Source organism: Polypterus senegalus, chromosome 13, assembly GCF_016835505.1.
Source record: "Polypterus senegalus isolate Bchr_013 chromosome 13, ASM1683550v1, whole genome shotgun sequence".
NCBI lineage: Eukaryota > Metazoa > Chordata > Cladistia > Polypteriformes > Polypteridae > Polypterus > Polypterus senegalus.
This window is the reverse complement of record NC_053166.1, coordinates 70,456,048-70,483,639: the sequence shown is the minus strand read 5'-3', so window position 1 is coordinate 70,483,639 and position 27,592 is coordinate 70,456,048. Positions and strand designations below refer to the sequence as shown.

Here is a 27,592-nt window from a genome sequence, read left to right as displayed (position 1 = left end):
AGGCGCACCGAGGGCCCTGGCGCTCACTTCCCGCATATATGGGTGTGATAGAATTTAGAAAAAACATTGGTGCAAATTATAAGTCTATATCATAATGTCTGGTGCTTTTGTGTTTGCTTGTTTGTTTTTATTTTGCTTTATTTTGCAAGCTGGGTATTAGATGCCGCGCCAGCCAGCCAAAGAATCCCCCGCCGCTCTGCCCCTCTCCTCCCTTTTCTGCAAGCAGCAAGCGCACCTCACAAATGGAGGGCGCCCTTATTCCCCACAAATGGGCAATAGAAAACCACTCGGTGCCCATGCAATCACAAAAATGTGCTGGCATGATGTCGGGGCAGCATGGGCGCATGCAAAATTAAAAAAAAAAACTTTTTTTGCCGATGCCCAAGATGCCGCCCCCACCATGATGTCGCCCATATCAAAAACCGCCACTGTTTGTAGTAATAAAATACATTGCATTTGTCATTCCAACAAATGGTACATCACAAACATTTTTAGTAATAAAGTGTATTGAAGTTGTCATTCCAACACATGGCAGGCACATCACAAACATTAACACTGCTTTTATGAATCCCATATCATATGGCATATACAGTAACAGAGACATATGCATTACATGGTGCACTGCAAACATTAATGCTGAGGTCTGCGTTAATTATCCATCTTACACAGGTAGCACAATAGTGATTGGAATAAAAATCTGAAGTGTTTGCTTGTGATTCGTTTTTATGATTCTTACTGACATTTCACCCTATTTCTGACAAATGACCGTTGAATCTTGACAACAGACTGGTTTGATTCTTGGATACAACCTCAGTTATGACCCTGATCCATTCATTAAATCCTTACGTTTGTGTTCTGACTCTGTATAAAAGCTCATTTGGTCAGCTGTCAGCTTATTTGCCCCAATAACTTGTAAACTTTCTAAACGTTGTGACAGTTTCCTTTTCAACTACGTGACTCAGCATTTTAGGTTCTGGATTTATTCATTCAGTATTCCCGTAGAAATAGAAATAAAACTATTAAGAATTGAAGACCTATTGATTGCATTCACCTTTTAGCCCGCGTTTCTTAAAATCAATGCTATTTGTTCACTTAATAATCTTCCATCCATCTGTGTTATGAGACCATGAGAGCCTGACCCTCACTATCTACAATGGATACAACCCATCTTGTGCTGGTGGTCCGACCAAGATCACAGGATATGCTCATGCACACAGCACAGCTCAAACACACTTCTAAGCACATCAGCCGTGTCTTTGAACTGTGGGATGCAAACACAGTCTGTGGGTGAAGTTCATGCTGGTGCCTCAAATAACAGAACTGAATTCCAATCAATGTCCTCACTTGACAATGAACCTGTTAGATAGGAAATGTTATTGTTTATCTATAATTTGTTTAAATTTGGCTTAATGTATAAATTACTACCTGTAATATTTCCAACAGTTATTTTGTTTCTGCTCAGTTTTTAGTTTTTTAGTATTAAGGGGTTAAGGAGTTTCAGTTCAAGCCAGTGCTTTAGTGAATTTCCTCGTTTTTTCCATTTCTTGCATAATTGTTCTATTTCTAACCCTTAAATTTGTGTATTGTTAAAGAACAGGAACACCTGTAAGGCCAGATGCTTTCAGTGAAATGACCGAAATTGGTTTTCCATGGATGCTGAACTCCGGTATTCAGGAATCAAGGCTCCTTCTGATTTCTTCAGTTAACATAATTAACGGTCACGCATCAAAGGTGCTTTACTAGCATGTAGTCTGTACATGTTTTTGTATTCTTCTTTATTTTTAAATCATATCTCTGCCACACTGGATGGACAGTGAGGTCTGAAATTTGACAAATTAAAACAGCAACACATTCATTAGGCTGTCAACTTTTTTCATTGTACGCAGCATTTGTCTGATTTTCCTGCCTTGGGGGCCCAGCTAATTTTAGCACAGACAATTTGCATTTTCATTTCTTTGAGGAAGGGAATGATACATTTATTGACATAACGTCATCCTACTCCTAAATATTAAAAGACATACAGTATGTACAGTACGACTTATCATAGAGAGGAATAACCATGCATATGCCCCCCAAGTCTGTACAATGTGTAGAGCTCACTTAGGAATGAGTTTCTTGTTACCTCAGTATTATGACTTTCTTGTTAGTACTTTTTTATGAATGGTACTGTGCCATATTAATAGTATGGTTAGCACAGCCTCAGATAATTGACTTTAAATCCTTTTCCAGTCAAAATCTGTTAGTTTGCACATTTTTCTCCATATTAGTGAAGATTTTCTCTGGTTTTCTCCCAAAACATAAACACACATGCGTTATGTTGACTGGTGAATCTAAATACCATATGGTGGTGTTTGTAAGTGTGCCCTGTAATGGACTGGCGCCCACTCCATGATAACAAACTTGCATCTGATGCTGCTCAGATAGGCTCCATCTTGCTATGCTTCTGTATTGAACAGAGAAGAATCCAGCAGAAAAGATCTTGCAGTTACCAAGTACTTGGGTCTTGCAGTTAGAATGCAACCATACACCCTGTGGAAGTTGGATGTCAGAGTTTTGTCAGCACAGCAAACATCCAAGTTCTTCACAGCACTGGCATGACTGGTTCTAAATTAAGAAAGGCTACTAGAAAGCCACCAGACGAGGTAGAGAAAGCAAGCTACTGGTTATGGTTATGGAGGAAGGACAATGGTTGGGGGTCAACAGAACATTATGGACAGCTGTAGGGTTTGGTTGGCAAATGTCCCCATTGAGCCACTGCTCCTTCGCCATTGACAGATGTACTAGGCAAGAGCGCCTAACATCAGAGAATGGTGGCTCCCAAATGACAACCCAAACCAGGAGCAAGAGCTACCTGTGTGATGATCCACAGATTGTGAAAATGGATGTTCTTTTTGTGCAGACAGCACTAGCACCATCAACAAAAACAGATGAAACAAGTGACTACTCTGACTTTTGACTGTCAGGTTATCACTGCCATAGCTTGTCTGGAATTAATAATTAGTGAATGCTTTTTTTTTATTTAGAAACTTAGGTTAAAATAGTATTTGACTAGAGAATAACTGTTATGAATGTCTTCAAGTTAGGTATTTTTTATTTTATTTAATACTAGCTGTCTCCCACGACTCTGCCTACATAAGTAGTGAAACAGGACAGTGAGAAGGCCCCTGCCCGGCTCCCTACTCCTGATGTCACGCTTCCCCCTCCCCTCGGCCCGCAGACTCTGTCTCGGGAATATATCACTCCTGCAAGCGAACTATGATTCTTAGTGCGATGAGAGAAGTCACAAAATCAAATGGCATGTTTTTAACTAAGCAGAGTTAAGGTTACGTCCCGAGGCTGGCACGTGAGTGAGGAGGTCCCCACTCCCCTCTCAGATTTGTGCAAATAAATCAGTACCACGAGTGAACTATGATACTTAGCTTGATGACAGTTGCAAAATCAACTAGAATGTTCAAGCAAATTATAGAAAAAAACCCGATCTAAATCCGTTAAGTAGTCCTCTTGTGAAAAGTGGCCAGACAGACAGACAGATGTTGCATTTTATTTATATAGAGATATTTTGCTCTGTGTAATATTCTTTTTTCACTCTGGAAGCTTCCATAAATGCAGATGCAGTGCAAGGCAGATGGTTAACTCAGAAAAGCATTTAATTTATTAGAACACATGAAACAGAACTTTACAAAAGATGTCACCTCCATTACTCTCTATTACTAACCACACCCCTTATTTATTCATATATTTACCTTGGTTATCTGGTTCATAACAACTTTATTTAAAACCTTAATTCACAATATACCACACTCTGAAGGGGCGGCACGGTGGCGCAGTGGTAGCACTGCTGCCTCGCAGTTAGGAGACCCGGGTTCGCTTCCCGGGTCCTCCCTGCGTGGAGTTTGCATGTTCTCCCCGTGTCTGCGTGGGTTTCCTCCGGCAATCCAAAGACATGCAGGTTAGGTGGATTGGCAATTCAAATTGGCCCTGGTGGGTGTGTTTGTGTGTGTCCTGCAGTGGGTTGGCACCCTGCCCAGGATTGGTTCCTGCCTTGTTCCCTGTGTTGGCTGGGATTGGCTCCAGCAGACCCCCGTGACCCTGTATTTGGATTCAGCAGGTTAGAAAATGGATGGATGGACCACACTCTGAACCACTATATTTTTCTTTTTCGGTTTGGTTTTACTTTTGTTTTGTCGATACCTTTTGTTTTATGTTACTGTTATTATTTGTTTAACGCCATGTTGCACTCCTGTCATTAGGACGTAATCTTCTGTTTGTAGCGGCGTGGCCTTTGAGGTAGCATTACTTGACATCATCAGTGTAGTTGTATAGTAACCTTTTGCTAGACTTTGAAATTCTTGTTATTTTTTTTTACTAACTTTGAGTTTTGTTCATATATTGCATTTAATCTCACGCTCGGCAGACTTTTTCATTTTTGACTTTTGATCTTGATTCCAGCCTCAGGCTCTTTTCCATTGTCTTTGTGGGCTGGCAAATTTTTACCAGCTCTGGTGAAACAATAACATTCCCTAAATATCTGAACTACTTCAAACATCAGGGTGTTAATTCCTCACAAATTGCCATGGAAATAATAGGATTTTTAAAAGGTTTTTGACAGTAACTCATTATTTTAAATTGTTAGTCATTGTGATTTTATGTAGATGTGGGAAAAAAGAAAGATGCATTACCTTAAATGGAAACATTTTTAAGATGTCATCTATAATGACATACAGATAACGATGGTGCATACACTGCTGTAACTACCAATATATGAAGCACTGTTTAAAAGTTTGCAATGGGTTTGCCCTTCTAGCTTACCTGGTGGGCTAATGGACACAAAAATCAATAGAAGAGCTCACTTAGTTACTTCTGAAAAGATGATCGGGTCCCTGATGATCTGTTGTCGGGTTTCTGCTTGAGTTTATTCCCCGTTTATGCCTCTGGTAGCTTCAAGTGCAGGTTCCTGTATTTAGCTGAAAGGATTCCAAATGATTTTGTCAGTGACTTTGAGGATTGTGAATTTCTTAATTAGATCCCTCTGAAGTCCGCAGCCTGTCCAGTAGGACGTGCCCTTTAGTCATCCTTACAACCTTTACAGAGCAGAACATCTGTTGCTACATTCTTGAAATGTATGAAAATGTGTTATATAAATAAATGTTGTTGTTGTTGACAAGTTAAATAAATGTGCTTGGTGTTATACAGGACTACACTCATATGAACAAAGCGGGCTGGACTGGCAATCTTGCCTCAGGGATGCCACCTCCTGGGATGAAATGCTAGGCTGGCCACTGCATGTGTGGTCTTTGCATGTTCTCCCTGTGCCCCACACACCACTCAGGTTAACTGGTTATTTACAATTAACCAGTGAGTGGGCGTTATTCAGTGGGTCCTGCAATGGACAGGCGCCCCATATTGCCCAGGAAGCACTCTGGTACTGTGCAGCTCAGAACTGGATTAATTGCTTTTGAGATTGAAAACAATGTGTCATTCTGGGTGGATAGATGGCTATTTTTAATAATGTTTTGGCTACAACTATGGTAACTGTTTTATTTTAACCAAATTAGAGCCATCGTTAAGAGCGACTGTGTAATTTTTTTTTCTCTTGACATTTTTGCTTACAGTTTTAGCTTGGCTCATTTTCAGAAATCACATGAGTTTGAAAATGTTATGCTAAGCTACGATGAAGTGAGTTCATTTTAAGTCCAAAACATTTGTGAGTCGGCTTACTACGTTCAGAGGATCTATTCTGGAGGTGTTTAAAATGATTTGAAATGAGAATGTAAACAGACTATTAACTTGTAAGACCAGCCCTGTGCTGATGCATTTTATATGGAAATGTGTTGACATGAAGTTTGACGGATCTGTAAATCCCCTCGTCCCTCCTCCCCTCACTACTAACACTTTTGGCTTTGTTCTTGAGGGTCTGTTCTCCTAAACATAGCGCTTTTATGTATGCAAATGAAAGAGTGAGCTCCTCTGTCTTTATTTCCTGAAGGTAACAAAGAGCACCTGCACTAAAATAACTCAGTTACCTTGCCATTTGTCACACCTCACCTATTAGGCTGTTTGATAAAATTAAAAACTACGTAACTGCCCATTTAAAGTCTATTAGGAATACCAGTAATGGAAAATTTGTGTTAATATTTTAAGCTTCCAGTTTTATACATATGGGTCATTTTCCTCACACAATTAGTTATCAAGGAAGCAATGACCATAGTATAGCAAATATCATCACCTATATCTTTAAAAAAAGAATATAAATGCTACAATTTAATTTCTAATAGTAACAATTTTTATTAGATTTGATTGAACTGGATTTAACTGTGAAGGATGTTTTGTCTAAATATATTTTGGTATTTTCTCAGTTGCTCTATGAATACTACATACATGTTATATCTGGTGCCCCATTTGGTCTTGTATTCAGGTTTTTTACCCCTTGTGGTCCAGTAGATTGTGTTGGTGCTTTCCTTGACACTGCTGTCTCACAAATCCAACATCCATTAACCCCATCACTGGCAACTGTCTTTGTGAAATCTGAAGCTTTTCACCACATGTGTGTGAGATTCCCTCCAGGTAATTTGTGTTTTCTCCAGTTAGGTTAATTGGTGACATTATATACGCCATGTGTGTGTGTGTGTGTGTGTCCTGTGATGGACTGGTACCCGGTCCACGGCTGCCTTGAGCTCACATGGGCTTTGGCATTTGAGAAGATGCCTGGCACTGATCTTTAAACACCAGTGTGGCTGGACCAGTCCCTGTCACAGTCTTGTCATGTGGCTTTGAGGAAGTGCCTGTGTTCCAATTGTACGAACATATATGGAAATAACTGTAAAGTATTATGACCTCACTAATGGCCCTGGGTAATAGCATCTGACACGTGCAAAAATACCTTGTGACACACTGTGGTACTTACGTCCTGTAGCAAACCATATGACAGGCACAAATGATGACAATTATACATTTTAGAATCTAAACTCTCAACTATTCATTATATGAGCCTAAACAATTAAACTTGTATACATCTACTCTATATATATATACATAAAATCCTAAGCTTAAAAGTGCAACAATTTTGTGCAATGATTTTATGTGATGGTTTTTGTCATGTTTTAAATTGGGCTTATTTTAAAACCTGCATATATATGTTTGGTATAATTCTTTTCAGAATTTATCAAACTTTAATGTGATATTGTTAGATTTTCAGATTCTTACTCCATTTTTAAATTATAAACTAAAACATTATCAAGAACTCACGTCCCACAAGATGAGACTTTGTGCCAACAGATTTAACCACGCCCAGTGGCAAAAATAAAAAGACAAAGTGCAGGACAGCTACTGTACAGGGTTTAAAATGTTTGAAGCACCCTGTGAGATGCAGATCACACAGCATGGCAACAGCAGTAATCCAGTAGCTGATCGAGCAAAGAGGAGATAAAAAAAAAACTGCATTTGTTTCCCATTGTATCACTGTTTAAGAGCAGGTTTCGGAGGAGCAACCACGTCTCCTTGGGGTGCGTTCACCTCTTCACAACACAAGCAGCTGAAACGCAAAGTGGCTGGCGCATAGCGCAGGCCTGGGGGGTTAGCGAGCGAAGCAAATAGGGGGCGAACCCCCTAGTATTTATATATAATTAAATCTGAAAAGCACTCACCTGGGTCCACGCTTCTTGAGGCTGATCCTCCAATTAGCTGTAAACCACCCAGTCGCATTGAGATTGCAGAGGGTAGGGAAGGCTGAAGGGATCTGTGGTGAACTTCTCCAGGCTGGTGGTAAGGCTGTCCTCCTGGCATTGCAAGCAATATTTGCTTCCATTTGGGAGACGGGCATCATCTCAACTGGCTGGACAATGGGACTTGTCATCCCTATCCGGAAAAGGAAGGGTGATTGCCTGGATTGTGGCAACTACAGGGGGATAGCACTGCTCTCATTGCTGGGTAAGGTCCTTTCTTGGGTCTTCCTCAATAAGAGAATCTGTGATCATTTGCTCACCTACCAGCAACCGGAACAGTTTGTTTTTTATGTCTAAGAAGTCTACCATCGACTGCATTCTAGCACTGACGGTTCTCATGGAGTGTAAATTGGAATATCGGCAGAGTTTCGTAAAGAGTTCGACACAGTTGATCAAGCTGACCTGTAGGACTTTGCAGGATGCCCTCAAAGTTACTGGATATCATGGCTGGCCTGTACGCTGGTACTGTGTAGAGTGGTGGCAGAAACTCTGTGTTTTTCCCAGTTGATTCTGAGGTTCAGGGATGTGTTCTTGCTCTTACTCTGTTCAATGCTTGCATGGGCTGGGTGTCGGGCAGGGTCGTGGGGTCCAGCAGCTGTGGGGCATCTGTTGGTGAAGACACATTCACTGATCTTGCCTTTGCTGATAAAGCTGTGATGTTCGCAGCATCAATGGAGGCTCTATTCAGGGCTCTTGAGAGACTGAAAGAGGAGACTGAGTGTCTGGGCTTGCAGGTATTCTAGATAAAAACTAAGATCCAAGCCTTTAATGACTTCTTGGGCACAGCCATCAGCAGTGTGCCTGTCTGTGGAGAGAGTGTCGACGTTGTCAAGTGGTTTACTTAACCTGGCAGTGACATTTGTGTCTCTGTTGACTCTTCCTATGAAGTCAGTAGACGGAATGGGACAGCAAGGAGGTTCATGATGTCACTGGAAAGGGGTGTGTGACACTCCCAATATCTTTACAAAAGGACAAAGGTCCAAGTCCTTAGAGCCCTGGCACTTCCTGACTTACTATATTACAATGAGACATGGACACTATCCAGTGACCTAAGATGAAGGCTGGACTCCTTTGGTACTGTGTCTCTTCGGAGAATCCTTGGGTACCACTGGTTTGACTTTGTGTTGAATGAGTGGTTGCTCATGGAGTCCGAATAAGGCCACATCACCAGCATTGTGATGTTATCCGGCAAACATGATCCTTGCTATTAAGGACTCAAGTGGCTGGACCAGGCCAAGGGGATGCCCATGTAACACCTGGCTGCGGCAGATAGATGGTCTGACTGGGGACATTGCCAGCCAGGATCCTGAGCTGTTTTGTCATGTGGGTGTGGCAATGCACTGTACCAGTGCATGCTCCCCAACCTTACCTGACCTGACATGTCATCAGTCTTCATCACTTAGTTCAAATCTTTTAAAAAACCTTACAACAAAAGTGTTGGGAGTTTTATTTTATCGATCTGTCTATAATCTTTTCAGTGGGAGGCAGCATCAGGTGAAAGGCTGGGAACAAACCAGGATGTGGTATCAGGATTATTTTAGAGCATTTTTTAAGATTCAGTCATTTGTTCATTCTTAAACCCACTTAATCCAATTTAGGGCCAAATGGTGCTGGAGCCTAACCGAGCAGCATCAAATGTAAGGCAGGGAAACAGCTATGTACATGGCACCACTGAGTCCCCTCTTGCATAAGTCACACTTCAGGCTAATTTACAGTCACCGGTTCACCTGACCTGCACATCTGTGGATGGTAAATATGGAGTACCTGAAAAGGAAGATTGTGGAGATTCTCCATTGAAGAGCATGCTAAATCCACATGGACAGGGCTGCCTGGAATTTTATACATGCCATACATAATGGAATTTCAAGAAATAAAATTGAAATTAGACAAAAGTTTGTCATTTCTTTTGGAATCATAGAGTATTTTCTAACACGACATATTTTTATTTTTCTTCAGACTAATGCATTTTTTTTACCATAGAAACTTCTATTTTTTTCCTGCATGCAAAGTTTAACTACGACACCATAGCGATAATATGCAAACATGTAAATGGTAACTCGGAGTTGAGTCGAGATGACAGTGCGCAGCTGAATACACAGAAAGGCAGCGGCGCCGGACAGGTGCGAACCACCCGAGCCGCCGGAAGAGGGACACGACCGCCATCGGGCTGAACAGCCCTGCTAATGACACTGCAAAGGAGCTGCAAACGTGGGCATATGCATTAAAAAGTAATGAAAAGACCTCAACGCTCATTCTGATTGAGAGTATAGACCTCCTCTGTTGTTCAGGAAGACGCCAGAATCACCGCCCTTAGAAAAGGTAGGGTTCTGTTGCGAGCTTAGAAGGAGATGAGCATGACAGTCCTTCGTATTAACTATCAATTTATTGGCTGAATCAGCCTTTTACTGATTCCTGTCTTTTCCAGGACAGAAATCTGCAGCCGCAACTCTGCGTTATTAAGTGTTCAAGAGTGAATGGATTTCCTAGGACTGCACTGTACTGTATGTCGTTGCACGAGGCCGTCAGTAGTTGGCGCAAGGCAGGAACGACACCGGGTGTCCGTACGGGCAAATTCTTGGATATTTTCTAGATAACATCGCCTAAATATGAATTTAAACTTATGGTGTGTTATGTTACAGTGCGGGTCAGCTACCCTGGAGATTATGTAAACTTTACTTATAAACAAAGGTTCGAGTTGTTGTATAATTTAAACGTTGTGCGTTCTGGCAAGACTTTAAAATAGCCGCTACATGTTTTGAAAGCATCAGTAGTTATTTCACCTATAAACACAATAACATTATCATCAGCATGCGTTTATGCTATGTTAACGTGTTTTCTATCATAATATTTTTTTCATGACGATTATATTTTACGATATACAGTACAGTGCATTCAGATGTTACTGTCTGGGGGTTTAGGTGTATAAAGTATCTGAAGCAGCGCCGGGGACGGTATGAGAACTGGGCGGTTTACGTGAGTCCATCGAAATCAGTAAGGAGACATTGTGCTGTAATAGAGGTGAAGCAACACGGCTAAGCAACAATATATACAGAAATAGTGAAACCATAAAATATATGTATAGACAGATTGGATCTATATGTATACACTTTAAGTGTTCATGTAACACTGGTGATTGCTCTGGGACTGTGCAAATTCCATTTTTGACACTGACTACACATTTTAATATAACGGCACTTTACTGGGTTGTGTGGTTCCTCGTTGAACCATAATAAATGAATATTTCATTTTGGAGAAGGGTTCTTTGCGTCTGAAGTTAAGTCAAAGCGAACTTTATTGTCATCTCAACCATATACAAGTATACAGATAGACGAAATTGCGAAGCTCAGTGTCCACAGTGTAACAACTTGAAGTGCCAATAAAAAAAAATAAAAATAATAATTTAAAAATTAAAATTAAAACACAAACAAGACATTGTGCAAAGACAAGATTGATGCAATGCATGATGCATGGTTCTTTAGTCTTTGAAAGGGTTCATAATATATGAACAAAATAGAAATCATGAATGTATAGAAAGCTACCTGGCAGGATTCTAACAGATCAAGAAAACCCGGACTTGGCCTGTGTTTTTGTCTTGTAAAATAATGAACCCATGCTGATTAGATAGATGGATGGATGGATGGACGGACGGATGGACGGACAGATAGATAGTTTTTTCTGGAACCTTTATGTGGATGATTCTTTAGGGACTTAAAATGGGTCCTTTCTTTGGCAACTTTCTGAAAAACCATTAAGTCACCTTAATTTTTAAACATGTATGTATACCTTATGAATATATTTTATTTTTTGTGTACTCCAAATTAAGTATGCTTTCATATTTATGTGTTGTTAGACTGTGAAGTGATTCAGGATTGAGGGGAGGGAAGGCCCTCTATTAAATGTACATCAAATGAAAGAACAGCCAGGGCCAACCCACAGTAACTGAATGATCATTACATTTCCCCATCTTAACTCAGTTCATACTTTGTGTGAATTAACCTGTGAACAGTCTTATTTTTTTATTATTTGAGCATTTTAATATTAGCTAACATTCTTACACCCGTCAAATCAAGTTGAAAGATGTAAGATACCTTTACTGTCACTAAACAGTACAATGAAGTATAATTTGGAGCAAGCCTATAGATTAAAGTATGTAAGAGTAGACAATAAATTGCAGTAAGTGAACATTAAACTATGAGAAGCACAGTGACTATTAACAGTTCCAAATATATAAGTAAATATGTAGTAAAGGTAAACGTAAACATAAATAAAGAAATAATGTATGAAGTCAGAAGTAAATGACGTCACAGTGAAGGTTACAGTCGATGCAGTGGTCATGAGCTCCACGTGGGTCATGTTGTAAGTGTGTGCCTATGTGTGGTGGATGCAGAGGCTCGGTGGTTCTGTATAAGGTTCCAGTTCACAACTGTGGAGGTTGGGGGGCTGAAACCCATCTTGACAACAACGCACGTAGGGGTAGAAACCAACCGTGGAAGGGTTTGCCAGTCCATCGTATGGCCCGGTTACACTCACCCACACACACAGAATTTGTAATTGCCAGTTAACCTAACCTGCACTTCTTTGGTGATGTGGATGGTTGACCAGAGTATCTGAAGAAAAGGCCAGTGGCATGCGGTTAGAACGTCCAGACTCCACAAGGACACAAATTGCGAATCTGTGAGACAGCAGAACTACCCACTGCGCCACAATGCTACCCATGCTGGCTACCATTGGAGAAAAGTAAGTTGCAATCAGCATTTCAGTTGACAAGTGCAAAAACGTTTCAAGAAACTATTCATGGACTCCTACAGAGTAGTATTTGAGAATTATTGGACTTTCCCCTTGAAATGTACGCACGTTCCCCGTATGGGGTGTGGGTTGCAGCATGTTCTTCCATGAAGTCCTGCAATTATGGCGTTTTTGTTGAGCAGATACCGAGTAGGTGTAACTGTATTTTGCCAATGACAGCAGGCGTGCCGTCCAGGTATTGTCACTGTCTTCTGTACGATTCTCTTGGGACACATAAATTATCCCATTGACCCAGTACTGGGTATAGAAAACGGGAGGATGGGTGTAAGAAACTTTATAAAGAGCTTACTTTATGTTTCATTAACATCAATAGGATTAGTGGAAAACGGATCCGCTAAAAGGATTTTAATTGCAGTTTTCTCCCATAAACTTTATAAAGGAATGTCCTGGTAAGAACAAAACAATGAAGTTGCTTCAGTAATACACTTGACTAATACACTTGACCCCTCTTCGTGGGAGGAGTGTATTTAATTAATATTTGACAAAGATTAGGATTAGGCACTGCATGGAATGCCAATGTCACAATCGTGTATGTAAAGAAATACAGGGAAAATGGCAAAGAAAAGAATTTTTGGAATCTTATCAACTCAATAAGCACCTATCCTGGAGGAAACCAAAGCGCTTCACCAGCTTCAAAATAGGTGGGATACACTAAGCAGAAGAAAAGTTTAAGACAAGTGCCTAACGAAATTCCTGCGCCTTTTAAAATGGAATAAGCTTACTTTTCATATATGTCGCATCAAAAACAAATTAGCGTCGGCTGATTTTTTTATGTGAGAAAGGAAAAGGCGTAATGTTTGTAACAGGAAAGGTAAGCGACTGGCGACACCCACCCCTCTTGACGCGCCACTTTGGTGCGGTCTTGTTTAAAGCCATTCGCTCCTTAGCAGTGATCTCAAGCGCAGCCTGTTCTGCTGTCTTACTGTATGTGGAAAGTACAATACAAATAATGAAGATGATAATTATAATGAAAATGTAACTAAGCATGAACATTAAGCTTTTCTAAGACAGAAACGTTCAGATAAAGACAGTGATACGCAAAAAAAAAAACTCTCCGTTTCAAAGTTACTGCGGGTGGACACCTTTTCAACTCATTCTGGATGTAACTTAAGCGGAGATGCAGAGTGGCGCCGAGTTTGTTTTCTGTCGGACAAGGTAAGCAAATCCGAAAACTCGCCTTTTTCAAAAGCTTTGGCAGCATTGTCCTCATTACCGTGTTCTTTAATTCACACAAGCGAAGTGAATACAAGAGTGAATGTTAAGGTTTGCACTTGATACTTTTCAGCATGTACTCAAAAAAGACACTCCAGAAATCCGGTAGCATGTGCGAGTGCCGTTTCGTGGGTTATGAAGATACCGGTTTCTTTAAGAGGAAAAGTCGTTCAGCCGCGCACTTCGGCGCCGAGATGAAGCGCAGCCTCCTCACACAGTTGCCTCAGGTGCCCCCCGTTGTTAACACTTTGTAATCCTTGATGGGTCGGTGACGAGATCAGAGCTTGATTTGAGTTCTCCCATAGTGCCTGTGTCTAAGTTAGTGTTTATTCACTAGGTGACTGTCTACTAGTATATGTCTGCATTTGCCTTACCTTTCATTTTTGGTGTGGTAAATAAGGTTAAAAGTCAGTTCGGTTTATTGTTTAATCAACCTCAATAGAGCAATTATATTGTTTAATGTATAAGTAAAGACATTAAAGATAAAAACCTTTGATCGTTCATTCTGATTCAGCCTTGTCCTTACTTTTTATCATTTTTCGTTCTTGACAGATTTGGTTCTATGTGGCATGTTTAAAAATTGTCAGTTATTTGCCCAGTGTAGGGGGCTGGTACCTGCCAGCGTCATTATTATAATTTGTGATGAGCATCAAGCACTGTGGCCCACTGGTTAAGTTGTTTCACACTCAACCACTGGGTTACTACTTCATTCCTATCACTGGCCCATTGTTAGGTAATAGTTAACTTGTCAGAATTGTTTGTAAAAACTTGTACACTAAAGCAATATACTTGTGATTTTGAAGTCCCATTGAGGGAAAACATCATATAAATTAATTTAGTTTATACACCAGTTTCGCTGGGGATAAGCCTTAGCTCAACTCAATGTCACCCTGATATGGGCAAACAGGCTACAAAACGTGCGGGTACCCCATGTTATCACTCATGTATTGTATTTTGGATGCCAAAATGAGAGGTCAAGCAAAATGACACCTTTTTATCAGTTCAGTTAAGCCAATAAAAGGTGTCATTTTGCTTGACTTCTCATTGCATCTATAATGACTAACTCTATACAACACCCTACTACTACGGGTGCAAAGATGTAATTTTAGGCAAGCATAGTTAATATTGTTTGCTCTGCCTTGTTAACACACATTGGTCGACTGTATCCATTTCCTTGTCCTTGACTTTTCTCTGCCTGACGATTGGGCATTTCTGAAACACTTCCTCTCATTCCCTAATGCTGTATTGACATTTCCAGTTTGGTTTGCTGATAATAAGAGTTAACCAGTAACCTACAACTTTACTGGGCAATCTTCACAGGCACTCTGTAGCCATGGGGATGAAACAGACAGGCTTGTCCAGAGGAGTGTTATCTGCAAATGTGCTACAGTTGTGATTAGCTTTGATGGGTTTAGCATAATCAATATGGAGTGAAGCGGAGAGACTGGTTTTTGTCTTAGTGTACTCGTTCATTTACTGTGTAATGTAAAATGCAAATGGGGCTAGTGGAGCTGAAGCAACAGCACCTCTCAATCTGTGCAGTACTGCATGTCATATCTGTGGGCTGATAAATTGGAAATTCAACTTTTTTTTCATTAAAACTGTTAAAAAAAAACACACACTGGCATCCCATCCAGTATTGCTATTTCCACCTTGTTATCGTTTTTTCTGGAATAGGTCTTAAAGTGGGAAACGAATTGAAAATTGATGGATGCATGGTGCAAAAAAAAGAAAACATCTTTGCTAACATTTTGTACTATGGCTTTGTGGAAAAGGCCATTGATGTTTAGAAATATTTTTAATTTGCACTGTTTTCCGGTAAAGTAAAATATTGCTTTTAAAAATAATTTTGGTTACTATAATAACACGAAAAATCTGCTCCCACCCTGCAGCTGTTTCTGCCAAAAATTACAGGTTCAGAAGATGGATTGATGGGTGCATTTTTTCTAGAATTTTATATAGAAGTACCTATTATCGTTAGCCTTTATGAAATGCCACTTTTATCATTACTAGATCTCCTGATGTACTCTTTTTTCAAACATGCTCGTAATTTACATCGATATGTCAATGTATGTCCACCCGTCAGTCTATTATTGGAACAAGTTGATCCACTTCATGGTCCACATATATCATTCTACTTGTTGTGGTTGTGTGTGTTTTGTCTGTTTCATATTCTTAATTCAACCTCACACACGTGTCAAACTCCAGTCCTGGAGGGCCGCAGTGGGTGCAGGTTTTCTTTCTAACCCTTTTCCTAATCAGTGTCCAGTTTTCACTGCTAATTAACTCCTTTTCCCTCTATTTTAATAGCCCTGTTTTTAAGGATTAAGTCTTCTGAGTTGATTATTTTCTTCATTAAATGACAGCCAAACAGAAATCAGACGTGAAACGAGCCAACAGATGAGCAGCTAAATTGGGGCTTCAAAACTCCAACCAGTTCCTTAATGAGAAGCTGATTCTTGCTGTTAATTGAACCCATTATTCAATTCCTTGGCTTGTTGTTGCTTTCTTTCTGCCACAGCAGACATTTCCAAAACTGTTGATATTCTGTTTTTTTCTAAGAACTCCTAAAATGTTTTGGTAACCTGAGGGATCAACCTTACTGAGACCTTCATCTTTATTTTCAGATTTTGTTTGATGGGTACAGGTGAGCTGGTCATGTCCTGCTTGTTTTATATCTCATTACTGTCCGGCTGCTAATTAAGGAAAAAACAACTAAGGGGCCTAAGTCAAGCTAATTAAAGCTAAGACTAAAGTTAATTAGAATCAACAACTGGTCACTAATTAAGAAGATGGTTAGAATGAAAACCTGCAGCTACTGCGGCCCTCCAGGACTGGAGTTCGACACCGCTGCTAAGAGATGAGCACTTACTACCTTATTGTTTGTTAGTTTAGTTAACCTGTACTGGTCATTGATATACAAGCAGAAGATGTGTTTGCACCAATTTGAGAGAAATATTTCTAAAAGATGGGACTCTGAGGACCTTTTTGTTTATTGTGATTAGATTATGTTTCGGTAATGGTTTATTTTACATAGTAAATTGGGAGAATGTGAGACAGTGAATGGTGAGATTTCAACTAAATGTGTAGGAATTCTGATAAGCGGTCTGATGCTGCCTGCGATGAAGCCCTCTAGCCGAGTGTCCAGTCGGGTAAAAGCAGAAGTAGATTTCATACTACGTCTTTATTCTGTTGCCTTTACTCGTAGGTGCAATATTTCAGGTTGAGTGCAAGAAATGTGATTTATCAGTTGTCTCCATTCAGAATACATTCATCCCAGTGATCAGTTCAAGTTTCTTCAGATCAGAATTCCAGACGTATTGAGTCTGAATGTTTTTTCTTTTCTTTGAATGCCATTTTGGCTGCTCTCATTAAAAACGTATGTCCTTCTCCTCAGTTGTGGGGCGTTTGATGACCTTGTGGCTCTCTGGGTTATGTTGGGACACAGGGTGGGACTGCTGTTTGCTATCTTGAAATGTTTAAGGGCTGTATTTAGCGGTCCTATGTACTTCAGAGTTTTTACAAGTCCAGTTCTTAGAGCAGATTTGACATTCAGTTGTCACTTTGACCAGATGGGTTGGTGTATGTTCAGCACTTGTGTTCAGTTTTTAGATTAACATGGTGAGATGTGTTGACATGTCACTAGATTTGACTTGCTCGATTACCAGAGGCAGGCACTGGAGGAGGGGAGGTGAAATGGATTTATCTGGCTGTTGTTTGACAAGGGTGACTGTTTCCTGATTAGCCATTACTATGAGTCACTGCTGCTTAGCACATGTGATGCTCCCTCTAACCTCCTGACTCGATTTTATTTGCTTATTTGTCTGATTTCAACACTGTATACTGTGTGGAGCATGTGGGAAGCTGGACTGTTGATAGCTACAGTCATGTGCAGCTTCTCATGTGGGCTTTGATGAAAACTACAAAACCCATGTGCGTGAAATTACAGCGATCAGTGGAAAAATGTAGTCCAAAATATTAACCTTTCCTCCATTTCTGTCCACACTGTAAGAATTTAGTCAGATAAATCTTTGATTTTCTATTTCTCGAGTTTAAATTTTCTGAAAGGGTTCCCAGTTTTCATGCCTGTTTTGTGAGCAGTTTGGTTGACTGCCCAGTGTTCATTTGATTTTTTTTTTATTTTCTGGGGTTTCAAATTTTCAGACATGCTTCAAGGTTAATGAAAGGCTATGAATTACACCTGTCTGAGTGAGACAACGCAGTGTTGGTCTGGTGTCCACTGCTAGGCCGATTCCTGCCCTGTGGTTTTTGCTTGCTAAAATAAAAGGCTGAATGCTCCCTGTTGACCTAACAAGAGAAAAATCCAGTGGAGAAAATGAATGGATGATTTCTGTTGGGTGTACTGCTGGAGACGGATTCAGTTGATGGGGTACGGTTATTTTCTTGGTGGATCTCATTTTAAGTGATTATGTTAATCCTACTTAACTCTCTTAAGTGTTGTTTTTTTTTCTGATCCTGATTAAGACAAACGTGTGTTTTATGCATTGAGGACTGTTTCTTAATGTGACAGAGAATCCTGTCATTTAGAATTTTTTTCACACTTGCACTGACAAGTCTGTTTGCAAAATCAGAAATATTTGATATAATGAACTCAATATATTCAAATAAAAGTGAATGTTGAGCTGAAAAGGGCAGGACTAATACACATTAAGTATGATTTGGAAGTATACAGTATGTCCTTCTATCTGTTTTCTTAAACCACTTATCCAGGCAGGATCACAGGGAAGCTGGAGCCTATCCCAGCAAGCATCAGGCACAAGGCAGGAGCACCAGTCACACATGGGCCAATTAAACAATACTGATTCCCCCGCCCTGCAAGTCTTTAGGCTGTGGGAGGAAGCCAGACACTCAGAGGAAACCCACGTGGAAATGGGGAGAACACTTTTTCCTACTATTAAAGTTTTATTCTGTTGCCTAGCTCTCTTTCTCAGGAGTGGGGGTTGATTAGTTTCTAACCTAGTTTTGCAAAACGTGACTTGCTTGTATTGAATGTTATTTGACTTTAATAAATAAATAAAATTAAAAAAATGTAAAAAAAAATAAAAAAAAAAGAAATGGGGAGAACGCGCAAACTCCACACAAGGGGCACAAACCTGGGGCGCAAACCCCTGTCTCTTTATTGTGAAGCAGCAGTGCTAACACCGTGCCATTGTGCTGGCATGAATTGCGACTCTTATTTCTTAAGTCACTTCCACCAATTCTCAGTTTATACATTTACTTTTCATACAGACTAGTTTTTAAAAGTACTGTACTTAAATCAGTTTTCACCAAGCATGGGTAAATGTAACAGAATTATATTTTGCTCTTCCTAAATGCACCTGCGAGCAAAACTAATTTGGGCAGCGTCGCACTTCTCAAATCTGTTTGTCAGTATAAATCCATACCTGGCAATTTATGAAATGGGCCTAACCTGCTGGGTCACTCCAGTTTCATAACTGATGGTAATGTCATGTTTTTAATTTATTTTGCTTTGTTTCTGCTACAGTATGTGAAGGTTGGCTTACAATTAATAGTCTCTGTTCTCTTACAAGCCCCCCTGCAGTTTATCTACCGGTACTTGTAATATGCTAATGTTGACCAGTAACCAGAGGGGTCACAAGGCCCTTTGTGCTCTTATTCTCATTTGGTCACAAATTAGAAGTTTCTACCATGCTGCCTGCACAGTACTCTTTGACTGTTCATCTAATTAGGGAGGACCTTCATGTATTTAAGTTAAAATTGATTACTGAATTTTAGATTTTTTTGATCTCTTGATATTTGTTTTATGGAAGTCCTTCCTCCCCCTTTTGTCTTTGTGGGTTTTCCAGTGACTTGTGTGCTGTATTATTTGGCAACTCTAAATTGTTCCCTTATGAGTGTGTGTCCATTTATCGGTGTACAGTGGAACCTCGGGTCACGAACGTCTCGGAACACGTACAAATGGGGTTATGACCAAAAAGTTCGCCAGACTTTTGCATCTGTTCACGACCACACACTCGGGTGACGAACAAGCCAGTTTCCCTTCCGGTTCGTACGCGCCAATGATTTCCGCACATGTTCAGTCTCTCCCTGTGCATTCGCTGTGAACTCTTTGTGCTCTTTTTCGTTTCCCTTCCGGTTCATACGCGCCGGTGATTTATGCACGTGTTCAGTCTCTCCCTGTACAGCACATTGTTCTTGGTCAGACGTGCATCGCGCAGAGGGACTTTACCTGAAAACTGTAATCTCCTTTCCACCCAGTTATTCCTCACTTCCTTCATGCCAGAACTCGACTCATGCAAGGTTAGTTTTCTTGGTTGTTTATAGTTAGTTTTTGTATAAATTACGGATTTTTCAAATGTTCATTTTTTTTCCTTGTGCTTAAAACTCATTAAAAAAAAGTGTTTAAAGCGATCAGTTCGTAGGGCTGTAACGTGAACTCCTGCAATGTTAGTTTTCTCTGTTCAAGGTTTTCTCAGTGTTATTCAATGTTTTTACATTTAGTTTACTATTACACTGTGCATTTTATGGTATAATTAACTATTTTTGTGCTTAAAAATCTTTAAAAAATGTATACAGTAATCCCTCGCTATATCGTGCTTCGACTTTTGCGGCTTCACTCTATCGCGGATTTTATATGTAAGCATAACTAAATATATAACACGGATTTTTCGCTGCTTCGTGGGTTCTGCGGACAATGTGTCTTTTTACTTCCTGTACATGCTTCCTCAGTTGGTTTGCCCAGTTGATTCCATACAAGGGACGCTATTGGCGGATGGCTGAGAAGCTAACCAATCAGAGCACGCAGTTAAGTTCCTGTGTGCTGAATGCGGTGTTAACCAGGAAGTCTCGTCTCGCTCATTCAGCATCAGTGCGTTTCGCTGTGTAAAGAGTTAACTTTTGTGCTCTTTTGTGTTTATCTTTGTGCATAGTCAAGCCCTTCATTATGGCTCCAAAACGATCTGCTCCCAAGCGCCAACGGAAGATGTTAACGATTGCCGAAAAGATAAACGTTTTGGATTTGTTGAAGGAAGGGAAAAGCTACACCGCTGTAGGACACCATTACAGCATCAATGAGGCTACGATTCTTTTTATTTAAAAGTAGGAAAGGAATATAGGATCTACAGCCGCAGTGTCCTTTTAATCAGGGTGCAAAATGAGTTGTAAGTGGATATGAGGCAGTAGTCTGGATGGAATCTGCTTTAGAGATTTGGATTGAAGACTGCCGAAAGAAGAGCAACGGCCGTGCTACACAGTCGCCTGAAGAGGCTCCTTTAGAAGGGCTGTAACGCTCTCCTTTGTTGTGCAGTAAAATTAAACTCATTGTTATCAGACAAGTCATCGTGTCATTGTTGGTGAGTAACCATAATTAATTTTCTACTTAAAGTACTTAGTACATGTACATACGTTTAGTGTCACTGTACACACATTTACTGTATACAATTTTTCTTGCATTGTACGTATTTATTGCTGGTGGCTTGTCTATCGTAATGGCTGTAACATATGTGATATCTGAGACACTCGATATCTTTAAAATAATATTTAGGTTTTACTGTATATAAACAGTGTGTTTACATACATAATTTCAATGAATCTTACCTAATATCTAAGAGAATACAAAGGGATTATGCTGTATAACTTTGGGAATATTTATAAACAGTGTGGGGGAGTTTATAAGGGCTTAAAATATATAAAAATAACCATACAAACATATGGTTTCTACTTCACAGATTTTCACCTATCGCAGGGGGGCTTAAAATATATAAAAATAACTGGAACAACTCCTGGAACGCAACTCCCGCAATCGAGGAGGGATTACTGTATTTACATACAGCTCGTACGGTCCGGAACGGATTATTTGTATTTACATGCAATCCTATGGGGTAAATTACTTAGGGTCACGACCAAATCGGGTTGTGACCAGAGTTTTGGAATGATTTTGTGACCCGAGGTTCCACTGTACATTGTAGTGAACTGGCACCCTGTTGCAAGCTCAAGTCCATTTTAGCCCCTAATGAACCCCATCTTGGATTGAGTGAGTTTAGAAAATGGATGGTTGGTGTACCCTTAGTTCCTTTTTAAGGGATTTTAGGGATACTGACTTGTATCACTTATTCAGGTTCTCCCAAGGAATGCAGGTATAAACTGAGTAAAATAGGAGCCAATTACAAAACAAAACTGTCTAGTCTGTTTGACACTTTTGACCAGGCTCCTCTTGATGTTTATCCATATTTAAAGCCTGTTTGGAGATGTGGCCAGTGCTAGGGGCAGCCTTTTTAGTTCTAAGAGGCAGTAAAGTAAAGATGTGTAACTCGTCTTCTTTAGCTAATATAGCCTTGTTGCTTTTTGTAATTGTAATTGTATGTAACAGAAGGAGAGCCAGAGTGCAGCTGGTGAATTATTTATCATGTTTATTACCCATAACATTAGAACAGACCTTTTGTTTTCTCAGAAGTAGCACTTTATTTGGCACCCCACTGTGTCTTTTCCTACAGTTGTCAAAGCTGACCTTAAACAATAATTTTTATGTGGCAAATACAAGGCAACAGGGATTGTCAAGCAGCAGTGCCCGGATACCAATTTAATAAGTAAGAGTCTCAGTTTTTTATTTAATATTATAACATTTTTCTATTCATTTTACAGTATATTTTGACCACAACATATTCTCACTTCTGCTCTGAAATCATTTATCCATTTATCCACTTTATTATCTTGTTTAAGCAAAGTGACAAAGCCAGTCACAGTAGTATTTGAGGGCTAGGCTGAAAAAGGGTGCCATTTCTTCATGAGCCAAATTCATACACATGCTCACATTCACCAATATTGCGATTATTGAGGGTCATTGTTTAATTTAACACACACATCTTTGGGATGTTTGAAGAAAACTAAAATAATGAGAGAGAAAACACATGTTGGCTAAAGGAAGAAAACATACATAATCACCAGAAACGGTGACTTCTAATGGATTCAAGCCCAACCACAGCAGATTGTGCCACTGTGCCACCTACACTCATAAAATCATATTTTATTTTGGTGCCTTTTCTACTGGCTTGTTCTTGACAGAGCAATAACCATTACAGTATCGGATGAAACTCTGCATTTATATATAACAAAAACACTTCAGAATACTGATTGTGCAATTCAGAAAGCAATGGTTAAGGTTGTGTTCTGCAACACTGACATCTATGGTGAGGCTTAAGAAACTGAATGATTATTTATTTGAAATAATGCGACAGGCCTTTGGAAAAGCAAGATGGTACATTTAGGAGAATTAAAGTTTTCTTGTAAGTTTATAAGAGGTGTGCATGGTAGAGGATCTTGTTTGAAGCTAAGTAATTATGAAGCCAGGTAAAAAAATCAGTTATTTACATCAAAAATGTCAATGAAATCTGTTGTGTGTGAGCTTTCTAGTAGCAGTTGTTTAGTTAGATACTGCAGATTCATTTTGTGTTAATACCTTGGATGAGTGAATAAAGTTAAGCAAAAAGAAAGGAAATTATATGACAAAAATTTTATGCATCCTGGATAGAGGAGGATAGGGCTGGATTTTGGACGAGTTCCCTGGACAATAGAAGAGCATATTTATGCCAGGTAGGATGCAAACGTCAGAGTTAAACTACCTATTGTTAAATGTGACTAAGTGGTTGGTCAGTTCTCTTTATTCTTGTGCGGCACTTTTGTGGAAGACAGTCAGAGCACTTAAAAGTATTAAATATGGAAAAGCAATTAAAAAAAAAAAAAACCTGCTCAAAGATGGGAAAGGGAAAAGTATGCAGGGTTATTAGTTTAAGATGTAACTGTTATCTTGTCCTAAGCATGATTAGGAATATAAATTTGGCGAGAGGATGTAGGTAAAGAACGGCTATCATCTTCAGAAATCCTCTCTCCTTATTCCATTTTTCTGTCTCTGCCTTTTACATTTTTACTTCTACATACTCCTGTATATTTTTTCCTCATTTGACACTCTTACCAGTTCAAGCACACAGGCTTTCTCATCAGCTGTTCTCAACTTCTTTCTTCTTCCACATTTCTTTCTCACTGTAATTGATGCTGTTTGTAATTCACATTATCTTATTCTACTGTATATCTTACATTCTTTACTTTTTGTCTTGGAAATCATGAAACATTCTCAGTCTTGCTCAGTGCGATTATGTTTGAAGACTTCCCTCCAGCGCTCATGCTTGATCATGGCTCAGTTCAAGTTCTAACGACCATTTCTTGCTTGACATTAATAGATATGTTGGAAGATATATACTGTAACCTAAATTACATATAATACAGCACAGTAAAGAACAATTCATTGCAATACAATGTACAACCAGTGTGAAGTTATTTCTCTTTCTCATGATCTGCTCTCACTGTCTGACCTTCCTTTTGTCATCCTGGTTTTGTCTAGTTTTCTATCCAGCTGGGTTTTGGCATCTCCTCAATTCATCATCTGATAGTGCTAACAATATGCAGGTTCCTCTGGGGTTTCTATCTCAATTTTAAAACAGGCAATACCAGAACTATTATGGTGTGACAGATCATGAACAAGGATGTTTGGCATGGACTTTGTGCATTTTGTTTTAAATGTACAGTAATTCAAAGTTCTGTCTCTGTCTAGTGCTTATTAAATCACTTTCAGCTCACTGAGCACTGTGTTTAATTTCTGAGGCTGACAGTCGGTGAAGTGGCCTTGTGTATACTGTAATCCATATAATGCTTTTAACTGAGAAGGGCTGTAGGACGTATTCAGTTATTGGCTTGTTGTCGGCCATAATGGCTGCCGGTTCTCACTGCGCTATTAAGGGAGCTACCCGTGCAGTTCTACTACTTGTTCCTGCATGTAAAATTACTTAGCATTGTGGATTTTTTTTTCCTTTGCACTTTTACTGCTTTTGTTTTTTGGATTTACTTGATCTCATCAGCTTTGGTTGCATGACTTAATTCTGGCACCTGAACACAGGGGTTGATGGTAAGTATTAAAAACGAATAGGTAGTTGTTGACACCTGTGTCTGGATTATATGGCCCTCAGAAACCATAGACCTGGAAAGCAAGCTGAGTCAATGAATAGATGGAATACTGTTAGAAATAAGTAGTCATGCCTACATTCAACAGATTAGAAGTGCATTAAAAGGCCTAACATCAACATTCCAGATTTATTTAAATGCACATGTCAATACATAAATTCAGAGTAAGTCAGCCTATCAAAACATTCCTTTTGAGGTACACACTGTTAGACCAGGAATCATGTGCTCACTATGGCCCTACAGGATCAGCTCAATGTTGTGTTTAGTAAGTATGTATTTCAGTAAATGTAGACAATTTACAAAGTGCTACAGATATTAAGAAGTTTGGATAATGTTTAAATAAGGCCAGAGGACCTCTGGGTAGAGAGACAGAGAGCAAGCGCTTTGGCTCAAGAACATCAAATCTCCAGTTCTTGGAGTCCATGAGGCTTCTTCAGGTAGGTTGCTAGGCTGGAACAGGAATAACAGAAAAGGCTGAGCAAAACGACTAAATTCCTCTTGAACTGCCTCTATAGATCTGAAAAAGTGAGTGTCTTCACGACCCACTGATGAATTGAAGATAATAGACAGGGTGGCTTGGCCCGCTTGGTGAATTTTAGACGATTATCCAAACTTGGGGAGGGGGATTTCACGAATTGAGCATGTCAGACCTGAAAGTGGAAATGTATTACTTATACAACCCAGTGCATGACCTACCTCTTCACCCACCACCATTACCCACTGGTGGCAGCCAACACACCCGGTGGTTGAGAAACAGAGATGTTGAGCATTAGTACACATTTGTTTAATTTGTTTTGTTTCCAAGGCCAGTGCACTCTTCTTGTGTGCAGTATGTATACAAAATATATAGCCTTGAAGGGATTGTCAGAAGGAGAAAATGAATCTAACAATAGTTTTATAGGGCCATTTTTAGCTTTATAGATTTCTACATAGTAATTATGTTGTCATACCTAGACTTGGGATACCTTTGTCCTGTGTCAGAATCCAGGCCCATATCATTAGGGAACATAAACCCTTCTTAAGATTACCATAGCACTGATACTCATGTCATATCCCATCTTTTTCTAGGACTTATTTTTATCATATATGTTTAAAATAACTACTAAGATTAGAAGAGGGTCATGTTTGAAATCAGCCTTCCTGAGATATGATATCATCTACATTGATGATGCAAAAAGAAAACAAAGTGCATGCAGAGATCAAGTGACGCACGTCATGTGCCCAAGTGAACTTTCAAATACAACCACAACCAGTCTATGATTTAAAGTTTATCTAGTAGATTTCTTCCTGGTTATTTCTAAAATATTAGCACATGAGCAAAAACTTTTTTAAAATAAGGTGCATGTTTTGTTTTTTTTTAAAGTATAATGTATTTGTTTATGAATAATGTCATGTACTCCTCTTATCAGTGTCTTGATTAGAAAATCAATGAGATTTCACGAAATGTACTGTGAAGCAAAGCACCAGTACTACCTAGTATCTGGTTTGAAAAAGTCCATTACACTCTGACTGGAGCTTGTATTTAAATAGTATTTAGAAATGGATATCTATTCCTATTCCTAAAGAATTTGTTCTTTAAAAAATAGATATTGTACCTCAGCTATTTGAATAATCCATTGAAGCTTTTACTCGTAACTGCTCAGGTGCAGTGTTGTTTTCACCGTAATTCATTAAAATTGTAAACGTCATGTTGTCATTGATATTAAATTAGCAAAACACGTTGAACACTGTTTTCTTCTTAATACATACACGATCAAGTGAATGCATGTAGTGGCGCTTCATGTTCCCCCTCATTGTTTGAACAACTTTGTGTGGCCATTTTTCTTCTGCATGCTTTTTATTTATTTGTTTGTTATTTTTATTATTATTATTTTGCCAGATTTACTCTTCATGCAGGGGTGAACTTGGCCTTTTAGTGCAAAGCCATACACAGCTCTCAAGTAGATGTTCGGAACAGAACTTGAAACCGCACCTCTTCACAAAAGACTTTGAGACTGCGTAGGCCTTCCACTCACTCCTCTGCTTTCCATAGTTCACCATCAACTGTCAACCTGTTGTTTTTTAATGACTGCTAGTCTTCATCTATCCTTGGAGGTAACCACATTGCAAAGATTCATGCGCTCTACTTTAAAATATTGTTCTATATGAGATTTGTTAACTCTTTTTAAATGTATATTATGCAGTATATATTGATTTTTGTGTTTGGAAACCACTGAATAAATAATATTAATAATGAACTGTTCATTGATCACTACAATAAAATGTATTCAATTATTTTATTTTTAAAGCAGTAGTGGATTACATAAAAGACGGCTTCACAGTGGCATTACTTGGTTTAGTTTTTTGACAGCACCCATGAAAAACATAATTCTGAAAAACAAAAACGATTGAAAAACAACTGAGTTTAATGCATTTAATAAATCACAAGTAATTTCAGCCGGGTTTATTCCGTGCAAATTTCCTGCGGTTCTCTTTGTAAGGGACATAACGCAACTTGCAAGAAAAGGTACCTGCTCCTCTGCTTTCTCTTTGATTATACCACACTTTGCACATGGATAATCTGAAAGAACCCTGCGGGTGTGGTATAAATCAAAATTCAAATGCTCCTGTCAGGAGGATCTTAAAGATCAGAGAGCAGTGTCAGACAAATAAAAAGGAAGCCAAATTGTAACGGAGCTCCAAAGATGTGCTTATATTTGACGGGGTGGAGGTTGGCCTGTCTTAGCGGAGAGAATGCTGCCAGAGTCACTAGTGACATTAGAAACTGTCCAACCCAAAATGTCAGTGTGCTATTCCTGAAAGTGATGTGTGAATGCAAGATGGTGGTATGATATAGCAAGCCTGGGGTAATCCAGTTCTGA

General features: G+C 39.4%; 1 protein-coding gene across 3 annotated transcripts in view; it reads left to right on the top strand.

Moving 5' to 3' along the window:
- The window catches only part of ccdc120a (coiled-coil domain containing 120a), a 241,063-nt gene that overhangs the window by 140,381 nt on the left and 73,090 nt on the right, over positions 1-27,592 (top strand). The window contains exon 1 of one of the 3 annotated variants that reach the window (XM_039774107.1): positions 13,529-13,682. The exons of the other annotated variants lie outside the window; for them this stretch is intronic. The gene's annotated coding sequence lies outside the window, so the exon portion shown is untranslated. Of the gene's footprint in view, positions 1-13,528; positions 13,683-27,592 lie in introns of those variants that run through there. 3 annotated transcript variants of the gene reach the window in all.